Below are 11,255 nucleotides of genomic sequence, written 5' to 3' on the forward strand. Positions count from 1 at the left end.
GAAGGATTAATAATGGATAATTATGGAATTGGCTTTTAGAGTGTTGGAGGATAGAAACTATTTATTGGGTTTGATCATAAGTCATAGTTTTTTTACCAGGTTTCCTTCATTCATGTAGATTTCCTTCACTCTGGCCACTGGGCAGCTCGGTCATAAAGCAGCTGTTCTGATATCCAATTCGACTGGCCTTCTATCAACACCTTAAACAAAAAGAACAATGATGTTAAGGAGTGTTTGGCGAAATGGTATAAGACACGTCAACGTTTTAGGGACAAAAAGCATTTTTATATTTAAAAATTGGTTTGTTACTGAGTACGTTAAAAAGTGTATTATTTGTTATTTTTACAATTTAGATCTCTATAATATCAGGAATTGCATGACGACGAAACTAGTCTGCCAAAGAAAGAGTAATGAAGGGATTTTGCGAAAATGGGAATGCAATGGTTTTATAAAGAAAAGATGAAGCTGCTATGCTAGGGAGTGGTCATGGAGGGGGGGGGGGAGGGGTACGTTTGCACTACATGTCCTCATGATGACTTCCAGATTATTATGCGCGGTCTGCCTGAAAGGTGTTTCCTTGGGCGTGAGTTGGGAGAATGGCGGTGACGGTTACATCACTGAGCAAGGAGGGTTGAGGAAATGGGAATTGAGCGCAATGTGTAATTTATGTTTTAAATCCAACAGTTCTTAAATATTTCAAGTTTTGCATATGTATTACTGGCTATAAATTGTATTTCATGTTAAGACGTTAGTAATGCCTCGCAAGGTTTAATTTTAATTTAAGCGTCGACTTGTAAGAATAATCTTTTGATTTATCTTTTTAAAATATTCATTCTTTACTGTAAAAAATTACTATTTTAAACGTTGTCGTTAAGAATGATGAAAAAGAAACGACGGAAATTTTCAAAGTTTTTTTTAAAGTTATTTGGGAGAAAGATGTTTAAAATTGTCATTGCTACAATCGTTGTCAACAGGTAGCATAATTAAGGGGAAAACAGGAAATGCACAAATGGTTTAGAGAAATAGAAAGTTGTACTTACAGTCTGAATCTTAGCCGATGTCCTTGCAAGTCTTCATTCTCCACTGGTTGCATTGTGCTTGAAATATTCTCTTTGAAGTTTAAATTAGGCGGAGTGATAAGAGCGAGTAAAATTAAGGAATACAAAAAAGCACTTACGTTTTGAGTAATGTTGCCAACTTGGATTACATGCTTGTTGGCTTGGTCCTTAATGATCGTCATTTGCAAAAAAAAAAAAAAAAAGATGAAATTGTATTTACGGTTTATCATTTGGAATTACAACTTTGGGCTTCTCGACAACGGTCTGCTGTGAATTAGAGTCACTGCTGCTGTCGAAAAGAGCAGGCATAAAAGTTGGGTAAATTTGATGACAAAACAAAATGATGTTTTGCTTGGGAAAAATTGTTTTATCACTAGTAGTCAAGACACTAAAAAACCGGACTTACGCTGTTTAGGTTTCGAAATGGGCACTTGATCTTGCTCCTATGTGTGCTTCATGGTTATTAAACGAATTATCCAATAGAGTTTAAAAATTCATAAAGGTAACTTAAACTTTTACCTACCTGTTTTGAACTAGGTTCTGCCTTATGAGCATAGGTAGAGATAAAGTTCAGAAGAACTTCTATTTGTATGGAGGCAGATTAGATCAGTTTACTTACGGGCCTTATGCCTACCGATGCTGATTTTCCTCCACGGTTGTTTGATGCTAGACCTTGTTTTAAAAATTAGAATAAAGAGAAGAGCAAAGTTCCCAAAGTAATTGTACAGTATGCTAGGTGAACATTAGTATTTTATCTGCTTAGGTGAGTGAAAATACTTACGGCCTTTTAAGTTAAGACTGGTCTCGGCAATGCTGTTACTGTTCTGATAAGGCCGAGGAGTTGTTGCCTGAAAATTAAGATGATTTCATTGGCAAAAAGAGGCCATTAATTTGTGAATTTAGTCGAGCATCAATGTAAGAGGGCGGGGAATATTTTGTAACAAACGGTAACTATAAAAAGGATTATAACGTAATACTTGCTCTTTTGACCTTACCTATAGTTTGGTGTTCGTCTGATACTTAATTATTGTCCTAAGTTCTCCCTTGAACTGAAAATACTAAAATCATTGCAGTCAGGGATGTTTCTAAGTCCTACCTTCTTTCTAAGGTGAAATAATTTCAATTTTATCCATTTTGTTAGTGTGATTTTGACCAAATGAGAAACGTTAACGGCCGCACGTTTTGTTCTATTGGCTGTGCATGTTTTTTTTTTAATTTATGACGAAAAAATGTTTAAGAAGTAATGGGAGGTTGTTCAAATGAGACGAAAATAATGTTACACCATGGGCAGTTTAAACTGCAAGGCAAGAAGATCAAAAGTAAGAATTCTGCACGGGTGAAATGCGCACCGGTTTGGTCAAGGCTTAGGGTTCATTGGAAAGAAAATGCAGAGGAAAAACGAAAAAAATTTTTACCATAGAAGAAAAGAGTAATAATATTAATAATAATAATAATAATAATAATAATAATAATAATAAAGGAAGAGGCTCAAGGTTGATTGCACTTTAGACAAGGACAAGAATATGTGAACATGAATATGTGAAAGAATACATTAACTGGTTATTGAAAGACGAAAGTGCGTTAAAAGTTATTAATGAATTAATTTAATTATTTATAATTTGTAAGAACTTTTTGCGTGCCAAACTACTAGTATCACTTCAAAATAAATTGATGAGGATGATTAAAGAGGAGTTGTCAAAACTTAAGACTTTGAGATTTTAAGTGGTGTTTGGTAGCGTTTAAATCTTGCTTGAAATCGTTATTTGTTTATTGGCTGTGTTGAAGTATTTTTTGTTGTGGTGTTCTATTGGATCAACCGTTTTAGGTTGTTTGGGATGGTTGGGTTTTTTTTCGTGTTCTATTTGGAAAGAACCGTTGTCTGGTGGTTTGGCTGATCAACTTCTTCAACTGGTATCAAACTAGGTTAAAACGGTTGAAAAAAGGATGGGCAGCGACAGCTGTCGCTTTGGACAGTTGGCCGCGCAGGCTAGAGCCATATTGTTTTCCGTCAACGTGTCACGCGGAAAAGTGTGTTCTATTTGGGACCCCTGAATCGCTTCAACCTAAACCAGCTGCAGTAGGATAGAACACGACTTTAGATTTCGCCTCAATTTTAAACCAGCGCAACTTAGATGATGATGGAAAAGTGTGTTGGGAGAATGGAAGGGAAATTGATCAAAAGATTGAGGGAATGAAAATTGGGTTATGACGTCATGCACGTAAAAAGGCTACTGTGCTAACGGGGTTAGAGGAGAGGGGAGGGAAAGAGAATGGTCAACTGAGTAGGAGAGTTGTAGCAGAGGGTCACATTAAAATTACATGTTCTTATGATACCATGGTCTTTTTCAAATGACCTCATGTCCGTAAAAAGGGTACTGTGGTACCGGGGCTGGAGGGTGAATCGTCAATTGAGGAGGGACGACCCCATTAAAATTACATGTCCTTGTGATGCCATGGTGATTTTCAAATTATCCTGAAAATAGTCACACATGGTATATTAAAAAAGATGCTAATATTCGAAGGACGACGAAAATTGGCCATATATAGCTTCTATGCGTCAGTATCCCTCACAGGATTTGTGAAAAGTACTTGATGTTGATGTTAACAAGATCTGTGCAGAGCGTTTAATTTCCTGCAACTTGTATAAATCGTATTCCCGAAACTTTCACCTCTCCTCTCTATAAAAATTAAAATTTCAATTGTTTCCGGGATTTTCGGAGGTTAAAATATTTTTAAAAGCCGTTTCGACCAGTTTTACTGGTCTTCTTCAGGTTGTTTAAAAAATGTTATCAATATGGCGGATAGTTTTCTGTCATTCCGCTTGGTAACCGCACATGGCGTATCTTGATCACTGCATGACGTGTAAATGATGTCAAAATACGCGGGAAATGCAGTCTGAGGCCTGTTAATAACTTTTGCGATAATTCACTGTCTACTAAAGTCTTTTCACGATCAAAGAAGTAGTTTAGGATTGGTGCTCATGTTTGAACGTGGTCGAAATTGTTAAGGTCTCTCATTCCACGATTTTTCTGTCGTAGTGACTCCATTCCTTCGAGAACTTTTCTTTGCTTCAACTCTCTCTCTCTTGCTATGATCTCTGCGTTTCCCCAGTCAACACCACTTTGGCACTCCACAGTGTGTCGAGCTACGCCTCTATTGTCCTTGCTCATCCGTTTTTCGGCCGATGCGTGTTTCTTTTCTGAAGATCTTCATTTGTTCATGTGTTCTTTCTTCCTTCTTTGGAGAAGGCGCCATGTTTTTCCTACATACACAGTATTCTGGCAGGCACAAGGAATCTCATACACAACGCATTTCTGTCTTTCACCAAGTAGCTCCTGACATGTGCAGGTTTAATGTCTTTAACCTTTCTTGGATGATCGTGTCAAGGATGTGGCAAATGCCTCTTATGGAATCTTATGTACACTTCGTAAGCTGAAACACTTCACAAACTTCAATCTAAGAAAGAGACTTGCAGAATTACTTGTGCTATCAAGACTCGACTATTGTGACTCCGTTTTTTCACCTTTGCCACGATATCTAATGAAGCGCCTTCAAAAAATTGAGTTTGCCGCCGCAAGTTTTGTTTATGGCAGATATGTTAACAATATTGGAGACATTTTAAAGCTAAATTGGCTTCCTGTGGAAGAAAGAAGGGACTTTAATTTGCTGAAGTTGACCTTTAAAGCGCTTTATTTTAAACAGTGGCCAACATATCTGAACTAACAATGAGTTTCTATAGTTAGAGAGTTGCGCTCATCAGACTGTATTAGACTACAGGTTCCTTTAGAAAAGGGGACCTTTCAAGACACCACGGCCGCTTTATTTAATAACCTACCAAAGGAATTGAAAATCTGTGAAAACTTAAAATTTATTTACCTCGCGTTTATTTAAATTCTTAAAAAGCCGTGCAAAGGCACGCCTTTAGGAATTTTTAAATTAGTTTAAGTTTTAAGTCTAGATTAGAATGTTTCGCTATTGTACATATTAAAAAGGCAATTTTTATCTTAGTATGTAATTAGTTAGTAACAGATGAAAAGCCATTCTGTGGAAACGCTGTTATTACAACCCTTTACTTACTTACTTACTTACTTACTTACTAATTTAGGGGGTACGGAGATGTTTCTATAGCTGTCAACTGAAAGTCCTCCATGTAAATGATTACAATTTCACCCGTGGCACCAAGGCCTATTGGTCCAGTGTCCAAAACAAAATGACTTTCTCCGTATTCGCAAGAAGTCAGATCTAACATCCATTTCAACAACTCCATTATTGATGTTACACTCATTGTGGTTGTTTCTCTTGTACAAGGGAGAAGTGGCTTGCATGTTAAGAATTCCAGGGAGCCAAAAGAGAAAATCAAAAATTGGAGAGTAGGGAGAAAGGAGATTGCGCTCAGCTATGATGTTAAGAACTTGTACCCCTCGCGTTGGAGCTAGTGGAAAAATTGTTAAATGAGAACCATTTGGTGAAAGACAGAAATGCGTTGTGTATGAGATTCCTTGTGCCTGCCAGAATACTGTGTATGTAGGAAAAACATGGCGCCTTTTCCAGACAAGGAAGAAAGAACACATAACCAAAGTCAGACTAAGAAATGAAGATCTTCAGAAAGGAAACACTTTATCGGGCCAGCAACGGATGGGCAAGGACAATGGAGACCTAGCTTGACAGACTGTGGAGTGCCAAAGTGGTTTTGACTAGGGAAACGCAGAGATCGTAGCAATAGAAAGAGAGAGAGAGAGAGAGAGAGAGAGAGAGAGAGAGAGAGAGAGAGAGAGAGAGAGAGAGAGAGAGAGAGAGAGAGAGAGAGAGAGAGAGAGAGAGAGGGTCGAGGGAAAGGAAATGAGTCACTACGACAGAAATATCGTCGAATGAGAGTCCTTAACAATTTCGACCATGTTGAAACACGGAAACCAATCCTAAAATCCTTCTTTGATCGTGAAAAAGATTTTAGTAGACAGTGAATTATCACAAAAGTAAAAGTACTTGACAGGCCTCAGACTGCATTTCCCATCGTCATGTGCGGTTACCAAGCTGAACGACAAAAAAAAACGATCCGCCATATTGATAACATTTTTAAACAATCTGAACACGACCAGTAAAACTGGTCAAAACGTTGGTTTTTAAAAAAGGTTTTTTAACCTCGGAAAATCCCGGAAAGAATTCAAATTTTCATTTTTAACTGGTCTAAAGTTGAATGTTCTAATGCGTTTTAAGATGCTATTAACTGTTCTTTACTTTTTTTGTCCCGGCTGCCAATGTAATCTTCAGGTTTCATTTAATTTTAAGATGAGATTGTTAAGGAAATTGTAAAAAAAAAAAGATCAGAAATAGAAGGTATATGTCTGGCGCTAGTATTAGCTGCTGTTGTTGACGGGTGTCGTCTATGAACGAAAAAGGCAAACATGACGTGGGGAGAATGAACTTTACCGAAAAAAGAACCAAAACATTGATAGTGCGTTATACTTAACAGTACGAATGTTATTACCTGGTATGAACGGTCTTAAATTTTCCATTTGTTGTTAAAAATATCTGCTTGTGTTTCCAGCTGCAGAAAAGGAAATGTGCTTAAAACAAATTAATTTTTTTAAGTTTTAATTTTTAAATGCACTTGGTGGATTGATTAATATTTCCAATTGGGGTCACAATAGTTAGGAACCATTAATGTCGGATGGAAATTATAGCGTCTGCTTAACAAGTATTTTGGAGGTGAAAAATTGGCAGTTGTACTTACGATTTGAAACTGCGCTGTCCGAGTTCTGGATGACTGCCATCTGCCAATTAATGTTAATTGCATTTGCCTTGAGAAATTCATTTTATTTAATGAAAAATGTGAAAAGACTGCGCTTACCTGGAAGCTTTTCAAATGGGCATGTCAATTGACGATTACGTTCTGGCTGTTATGTTGAAAACAAACCTGGGTCGCCTATTTGAAAAATGAAATAACAGTATAAATTCCATGATGGAACAAGTTGATAAGAAAGAACGTAAGCTAATAGGCCATTTCCGAGTTCATGTCTGCCTCCTCTTCAAAGCGAGTCTAAGTGCGAAGTTTTTCTTATGAAAATTAGTTCATTCATATGTAAAGTACAAGTAATTACCATCACAAAAACTTTGCACTTAGACTCGCTTTAAAGAGGAGGCAGACGTGAACTCGGAAATGGCCTATTAACAATGCTGGGTACGATCCTTCGTGTATTACATATTGCCATTAACGCCTGCTTTAAACCGAGGTAAATAAGGTTAGATAATATTATTTAACATCATTTTAGTTAGAAAGCTAAAACTTACGGTTTGCAGTACTCGTTACTTGGGCTTGAAGTTCTGCTCGTTTCCTGCATGGGTTGTGAATGATGTGCTTCATCTGTACAGTCCTAGGTGTAAGTGTGTAAAGTACAATTTTAAAGATATGGGTCGAGTCATATCAAACGTGTTGTCCAATGAAGAGGGTAATGAAAGGGTTACTATGACAGTCTTCCAGTAACAAGACTTGCTTTATCAAAGCAGGATAAGGAAATGTTGGAGGCGTTTTAAAAAAGATTATTACTTGATATAAAGTCATTGAGAATACTTATCGTTGGAAAGGCAATCCATTGATTTCCTAAATTCCTGATTTTTGAATTGGTGCGCTATGTGAGGAAGTGACGAGGCTATGAAGTTGACAGCTGAAAATAAACATTCGTAAAATGAACGTTTGATTGGGCAAGGGGGTTATTTAAACGCGTAGTTACAGATGAGGATAAGAGTAGAGTGCTATTAAGTAGGTCGAATATAGATTCTATTGTCTCGGTGCAGAGTAGAGAACGAATAAACTCAACTGACATATGGCAATAAGTGTGGGAATCGAACCCGGGTCTCATTGGTGGGAGGCTAGTGCTCACCACTGTGTCATCCCTGCACCTTTCCGAATCATTTATCGCACGGTAAGAATTTTGTTGAATTAAGTGTTCGTGTGGGTATAGGGGTTGTAGATTGTCAATTGATCGAAGTGCGAAAATGTATCTAGAGATAAATTTAATGCAGCAATTCAGTGGGAATGTGGAGAACAAGAAGTTCAGATTTAGATTTAAGCATTTAGATGTGCAATATACTAAAGGAGCTGTTCTGGTAGAGGAATTATATCATTGTGTTGTAGGTCATTGGCGTTAAGTGTTATTTGCAGTCGATTGGGTTGAAATTTGAGGGAAAGGAAACTTTTTGATATGATGTAGAAATAAATGATATAAACTATGAGAAAAAATGAAGTCGGAGCGTAATTGTGTTTGAAGGTAATCTACGATGGAGTAGCATAACGTCTGGACGGTTTTTGAATTGGGGACTAATAAGAGTGAGTTAGATAAGAATGTTTGATCTATCACTTTGCGGTCTTGCTCCAGTACAGTCACAAATGGATTTATTTTTTCATAAACTGTGCTCGAAATAAGCAAAGGGCTGCCAATTTTAACCAATCAGAAGAAGGCATGTCACGCATGACTGCTTCTGTATTTTTTTTTCAGACATGACAACTGATTTTCGCGGGAACCGGGAATTCTAAAAATAGACTCTTGTGATTGTGCTAGGGAGTCCACCCATGCCATAACAACACTCTTATCTAATTCAGTCTTATGACTAATTGAAAGGAAAAGGTTAAGGTGATAAATAACTTTGGGGAGGGGAGAGGGGGTCGAGATGGGAATTTTTAGGTGAAATGTCCTCATGAATGAATTTGAAGGGAAATGAGTCATAGTCCATTTTGGGAGGGTAGGGTCGAGATGAGTAGAGGTAGTAAGGTGGGGGGGGGGGGAATGTATGTCCTCAAATTATGGCGTTTAGGATTCAAGCTATGGGGAGGGGTTGGGATGGGTAATGGGAATATTATAAAGAGTTTTCGTGGTTCTAAAAACGATGGGAAGTTTAAGTGATATTGTTTTTCAAAAAAGGTGCACTAGTAATTTGGGATCTACACAAAGTAAGCTACTAAATATCGCTAATGATTTAGTGTGCAATAATAGGTAGACATAAGTTAGTTGAGGGGAGATGTTTATTTGTACCTACAGAGTCAAGTTTCCATTCCTGGTTTTACGATTGGTTTCAGTGGTTTTGAAATTGGCAAAGAATAGAATTTAATATTCATACTGGTGTCAGGGGAGGTATTGTGAAAATGCATGACAATGTAAAATAAAATAAGACAGGCGACTAAAATAGATAAGGAAGATGGGTATGATGATAATTAGTTTAATGGTTTATCATTTATTTTTATATTTATCGTTTTAAAATTTATTGAGTGTTGTGCAGAGAAGAGGAAAAGAAGAAAAACAGAGAGGAGAAGGATTTTAGAAATGTTTGGAAAATAAAGTTAAATTATTCTGTGAATTCCGAGAAATCGATGTTCTGTTGTACTCTCGGCTAGAAATAAAACACTAAATTGAGATAGGATTTACCGATGATATCTTGTCGTTGTGTCCTAGGTTCTCTGAGCAGTTTTTTTTAAGGGCTCTGGTCGTGTTGTTTGCTGTGTTTGATAATATGTAGTTGTAGTCTAAGGAAATAAGTACATTTTCAAAGCATTGATTAGTTACAAAACTAGCGCGAGATTTGAGGGATTGTTTCATTGTAATATGAAGAGACGTGGCCGTAATTCAAAATGACTGAAAGGAGGTTATTAAATGAGATACCCTCTTTGCAGATGAGTTACTTGTGGGTGTGACAAGTGGAGAACCACATCTTCTGCCGGCTGTGGATAAGAGGTATCTGAAAATAGAGCGAATAGCGGGACACAGATATTTAAGATATTGACCTGGTGAAGAGATTAAAATAAGTACTTACAGTTCGATGCTGGCAGTCCTCAATAACGATGTGTAATTTTACTGCTAAAATTACCGGTAAGAAGAAGCGAGTATAGTGAGTAAATGTTATATAGGGCATAAAATTAAGGCTAGCAACGAAAAATTTTCTTATGGTTTCTATGGCAATTACTGGCGCTTGATATGTCTACAGACTGGTTTTTGAGTAAATACGGCAAAAAGACAAATAAACAAGGCTCTAAGTACTTATCTAAGTATGTAAAAACTATTAATTAATGATATAATTATGCTTTAATTTGGAGATTTTAAACTGGAACGTCTCAGCTTTGTAGCAATTCTCCGTGCAAATTTGGCGAAAGCTGTAAACTATAATATAATAAAAATATTCTGTTTTGAAGTTTAAATTTGGTCGAGTGAATGATAATACACATAAGGAATATAAAAAATGCACTTACTTTGAGTAATCGTGACAACTCGGATTTCATTAGTTTGGTCGGTAGTGATCGTTATTTGCCAATTACAATTTTAAGCTAACGAGAAACAAAAGAAGATGTAATAATAGACCATATTGGACTGGAACTAGCTTGCAATGGAGGCCAATGCGGAGGAATCTTTTCAAATACAAATGTATTTGAATTTAATTGTTCTTCTCTTGCTCCCATAGGTGTCTCATGGTTGCTATAGCGCACTATGGGAAAAACAAAAGTTTCATGATTTAATAACCGAATCATAGACCCTTTGCACAAATGGCGCCTAAATTTGAATAACAATACCTTGTACATCCTTAGCCTCGTACTTATGTCTCTAGACAAAGTATTTTTCACCTGAATGCCAGGCTTAGGATGTACATTGCCATTTATGTAAAGGGTCTATCTAGTAGAGTTTGAAAAAATTTATTAAAATAACTTAAAAATTCACCTATAATTTGAGAGTTATCTTCGTTGGACGCCTGTTTCGAATTAAGTTGTGCTTTATGAGCATAGGTAGGTGATATAAAGTTCACAAGAACTTACGATGGAGAGGGCCAGATTAAGAACACATAGTTTATGGGCCTGTTTAATGGGAAAAAGACCTTCCTGAATAAGAATAAAAGACAAGCAAAGTTTCGAAAGTAAATTGTATTGTATGTAAGGTAAACTAAGTATTTTATCTTATCTTCTTCAGGTGATGAAAATACTTACGGCCTTTCGAGTTATGTATTGATCTCAGCAATGCTGTCATTCTTCTAATGAGGCTAAGGAGTTGTTACCTGAACATAAAGATGGTTTCATTGGCAAAAGAGGCCATTTAAATTTATGAATTTAACTGAGTAACAATCTAAGAGGGTAGGGAATATCTTGAAACAAACAGTAACTATGAAAGGATATCTTCGGAGCATTTAAACTAGTCCTTGCTTTATTGAAATTACTATTACTTT

General features: G+C 36.7%; 1 long non-coding RNA gene across 1 annotated transcript; it reads right to left on the reverse strand.

Moving 5' to 3' along the window:
* Positions 1-96: 96 nt before the first annotated feature.
* Positions 97-6,839, reverse strand: LOC137985559 (uncharacterized). Its single transcript, XR_011119313.1, has 7 exons — positions 6,790-6,839; positions 6,544-6,603; positions 2,054-2,107; positions 1,840-1,906; positions 1,678-1,730; positions 1,041-1,225; positions 97-200 (listed from the first exon to the last, which is right to left on the reverse strand). It is a non-coding gene; the product is annotated as an uncharacterized lncRNA (long non-coding RNA).
* Positions 6,840-11,255: the final 4,416 nt, after the last annotated feature.

The sequence above is a fragment of the Montipora foliosa genome, chromosome 14 (genome assembly GCF_036669935.1).
Source record: "Montipora foliosa isolate CH-2021 chromosome 14, ASM3666993v2, whole genome shotgun sequence".
In the NCBI taxonomy this organism is placed as follows: Eukaryota; Metazoa; Cnidaria; class Anthozoa; order Scleractinia; family Acroporidae; genus Montipora; species Montipora foliosa.